The 4,536-nt window shown below is 38.1% G+C and overlaps 1 long non-coding RNA gene across 1 annotated transcript; it reads right to left on the bottom strand.

Moving 5' to 3' along the window:
• Nucleotides 1–500: 500 nt before the first annotated feature.
• On the bottom strand, nt 501–2,102 carry LOC113293008. Its single transcript, XR_003332001.1, has 3 exons — nt 1,503–2,102; nt 944–1,095; nt 501–730 (listed from the first exon to the last, which is right to left on the bottom strand). It is a non-coding gene; the product is annotated as an uncharacterized LOC113293008 (long non-coding RNA).
• Between the last annotated feature and the right edge of the window lie 2,434 nt (nt 2,103–4,536).

Here is a 4,536-nt window from a genome sequence, read left to right as displayed (position 1 = left end):
AAGGTTGACCTTCTCTAATTCCTAGAATAATAGTCGATTGAGAAAAGGCTTTCAACCAAATTGAGTAAATAAATTATAACTAGATTGTGTCCCCGAAAACCATTTTATCTCGATGCATGTTTAGGATTTTTATTTTGGTGTAGCTCGGTTTCGTCTCGCCACGTTCCATGGATGGGGTGAAGCATTTATAATTTGGTGTGTCTTGGTTTCACCTTTCCCCGTCCCGAAGCATGTTTAGGTCACATGATAGTTGGTTTTAACAATTGCTGGGATACAAAAGTCCGAATTATAAATGTTGTCCTTAATGCTACTGTAATAGTCATGTTCAACACTGTTGAGATACAAAAGCCTAAATGTTGGTGTAGAAACTGAAAGCAAACTCTGTTATAAGCAACCGAAAATATGAACAAAAAGAACTATTATTGCCCAAAAAAACAGTTCATATACTCTTAATTGTAATTTTCTTGGGATGTAAATTTATTTGTTTGAAACTAAAGAGTTTACTTACTCGACTACATGGAAGTAAGTATCTTATTTTTCTGATAAGGATCAATGGCATCACTTAGTAACGTAAGACTTGGGGCATCTATCAATATACTCGAAACATTTGACATTCTTGTGACCTTTGATGAAGTGCATTCAACGCTTCTTGTTTTTGTAGTACTGGTTCCTGTTAGGCCGTTGTATTACATGTGTAATACAACTCAGTATGCTGACCCTGCAACCTAAACTGAGTAGTGATCACAGAAAGGAAAACAAAGACCATATTAGTGAATGTGCCAACTACCACCAAAATTGAAACCTAAACCAATTAAAATTTCTAGAGTGAAATTATAGAAACTGGTTTGCAAGTATACAATATTAGAAAATGTCATGGCTTTCTCTAAATGTGATCTTACTGAATTATACTTGTATATGGTATTGTCTGATCTGGTTCACATACCCCATTTGGCTTTTCATTTTTCATCTTGTCATCAAGTTCTTTCGGTAGATGTTCTAGCAATCATCGAAGCAACCTACTGCCATGGATCTGTCACGTATTGAATTTGATCTCACTTTAACATGCCCAGCCCGCTAAAGCCACTGAGGATGCATCTGGGGAGTATAAAGGTTGTTAAAATTCAAAACATTGTGAGCATAATTGAGAGATCATCGTCTTAAAAATGTGAGGATAAACAATTTGGTAAACTGTCTTGAGAGAACAAAAACACTAACATGTGAACACTTCCAACAACAGACAACAAAGCAATACAAAATAACATTATATAAAGGTACCTTTTCTAACAGTAAACTTATTCTGTGATCGATTCACCACAACCAAACTGAAGTAAGCATATCTACTCCACCCATAAGGAAAATTTTGTGAATATGCAACATCTAGGTACATTGGCTTTCCCTTGGGAAAATTAAATACCCTCCTACTCAAAGTAATATCATGAATTTATTAAACAATATATAATTATAAACTTCAGAAGGAGAATCAAAGATATAGATTACCATACCATTTGAAACCACCCACGACAAACACATCAGAGTAGTTTCTCTTTACGTTCAACCTAGAAAAACTGTCGTTGTCCTGGAAAATCTCGAAGTTGGAGGATCCTTTGGCGTACTCAGTACATTTGAATAGGCAACCATTTCAAGCCACAACTCCAGCTTCACTACCACCAAGTGCACACCATCTTGTTCACCACCATCTCAGGCCAACCACAATCACAGCGAGCAAAAACACCAGCACTACAGCCTTCTGCTATTCTCAATCCACTACAAGCACCACTGCAACCACTTCAATAACCTCCTTCATTTCATCAGATTCTCAATTTTATCCTTCTTCTCTGTTGAATTCAAATCAACCAAGAAACATCACCCATCAAAACCACTTCAATTCAGCATCAGCTCTCATATTCAATCTTCTACAAATCGAAATCTCTGATTTATCTTGATTCAAACTCGACAGTCGAAGCAGCTACTCATCTCTATCTCGATTAGCAGCAACAGATTCCAAATTACAGCTCCAACACTCAATTTCAACAACAATCTTCTTCTCAATCTGATTTTCACAGGGAACCCATATCAATTCTTCTATCAATCCACCATTAACAGCTCTGTTTAACTCAATCTATTCTTCTGTTTTCTTCTCCATTAACGGTAGCAGTTCAAACCATACATATGAAACCTAATTTATTCTCGATTCAAAACCTAAATCAAACCCTAACACCAATTGCAGCAGACAATCATATGGGTGCACGTACCCTACCCATACCCGCCAACCTTACCCTATCCGCCAGTTTTTTAACCGTATCCTACCTTATCCACTATTTGGCGGGTAGGGTGCGGGTAAATATTTTCTTAACCGCCAGTAAATGGGTAGGGTGGCGGGTATAGGTTATATCTTACCCACCCTACCTAGGGGTGCACATACCCTACCCATACCCGCCAATCCTACCCTACCCACCAGTTTTTTAACCGTATCCTACCCTATCCACTATTTGGCAGGTAGGATGACGGGTAACGATTTTCTTAACCGCAAGTAAACGGGTAGGGTGACGGGTATAGGTCATATCCTACCCACCCTACCCGTTGTGCAGCCCTAGACAAACATCTTCTTCCTAAGCAACAACTTCCCGTAACAAATTCAATTAAAACCCCTCTCAAATCTCTAATGTCTTCGTTAATCTTCATCAACAGTTCACCATCATCTCTCAAATCTGCCGCGACCCCAAATTTCTATCTCAGATCGAATCCAGTAAAACCCAGATCCAACAATCACTGCACATTCTCGATTTCGTTGTTATTAACTGCTATCTTCTTCACATCCGTTTCTCATTGAAGAAGAAAATCAATTCCGAGAAGCTTCAAAAAAAAACCTACAACATATGCGAATAAGAATATGAAAATGTTATCTTAGTTAGGGTTAAATTTGGACAGAAGTATTGTCTACCTAACTGACGTTAATAACGTCCAGTTAAGTATTTGGTGTAAACCAAGTGTAAGTAAATATTTAAGTGTAAATCCGCACGTAAGTGTTGTACACCCACGTTTCTGCTAACATGCAGTTAAATATAATGGTGTAAACAGAGTGTTATTCAAATTTTAATGCTCCGACCAATAAAGTCTTGCCACCTTTCGTCTCCAAAATTGTTGTAGTTCAAAGCTTTTATCTCATTTAATTTGAGAGGATTGTCACACTCACCGTGGAACGTGAAGCTTATATGACTTAGTGTTTTAAAAGAGGAAAGATTCCATCAATTGCTAATACTCAATGCGTCCAACGCCAAGGCAAAGTAAGCGATATGAAACACTGATAGAGTGTATGTTTGTCGCAATAATATTTCATCACCTGTTTTATTATACCACCAGATATCTCATCTATAAAATTTCCCGTCATTGTGTCCCTTGTGAGTCCCTTTATTATCCTAGTAATATCTTCGTCACTACCCAAAGAACTAACTATGATTCCTGGGGAACGAAGCGTGTTAACATCAACTGCCGACATAATAAAAAAATTCAGGAGGTGTATGTATGAGATCAATTCCTTATTGGTATCTCCGGCGAGTATTTGATAAGCTTTCATATTATTGAATTTATGTACCGTGCCTTGGTCGATGAAAATGGTTGGTAAACTCAACGTTTCAGCTCCTCTATGAAACTTCAGATCTTTGTAGGTGGCAACCAGCATAAATTTCACACTATATGTGGCAGTAAGCTCAGCCGCAAAAACTTTTACAGCAATTTCTCCTGTAACTGGTTCTCGGCACTCTCTACCGCCCTTTCATGTACATGTCTAATAAGTGGTGGCCTTTAATTGCAGCCGGAGCAAGCATCAGTCTGGCTAGCTTTTCCTCTGTTTGCTGCATATTAAAGGTGATGAGAAAAGCCGACCAAACAAAAAGGGCGATTTAGAAAATTCCTATTTAATTTTATCAAAAATTCTAATTGAACCGAGATTTTGAACTACAAGAAAACCACACCCTCACACAAAACCGATAATGAGGCCCCTGCTTGCTTTTGGAGTGGTGGGGTCCACAAATTTTGTGTCTTGGTGGTTTCTACGTGGTTTAATATGGGGTACCCCTTAGAGCATATCAATGAGGACTAACTCTTTCATTTGAAAGAGAACTCATTCATATTAACGAGTGAAATCACTGTGGGCAAAAATAAAAGAGAGTACTGAACGGGATACTATTTCCGTTTACAAAAAAATCTGAAAATTTTGTAATAAAATATGAACTGGAGGGAAAATTTGAGTTTAAAAAAACCAAAATTAAACACTCACGGGGATAGTCCCCCGTGAGCAACCAAAAACCAAATTAAGTCCCCCGTCAAAAAAAAAAAAAAGCTAAAAAAACTGCTTAGACGGGGGATAGTCCCCCGTCTAGTTCAAAAAGTTTCAAATTTTTTTGACGGGGGACCGTCCCCCGTCTAGTGTTTCACTACCAACCACTCGTTCAATTGAGCTAGTGCATGAACGTGTTTGGGGGAAAAGTGGCGTAAAGACTATCCATATGAGCCTCTAATTTGCTCACATTGGTAGTA

The sequence above is a fragment of the Papaver somniferum genome, chromosome 7 (genome assembly GCF_003573695.1).
Source record: "Papaver somniferum cultivar HN1 chromosome 7, ASM357369v1, whole genome shotgun sequence".
Classification (NCBI taxonomy): Eukaryota; Viridiplantae; Streptophyta; class Magnoliopsida; order Ranunculales; family Papaveraceae; genus Papaver; species Papaver somniferum.
The sequence above is the reverse complement of the archived record's forward strand: the minus strand, read 5'-3'. Positions and strand labels throughout refer to the sequence as shown.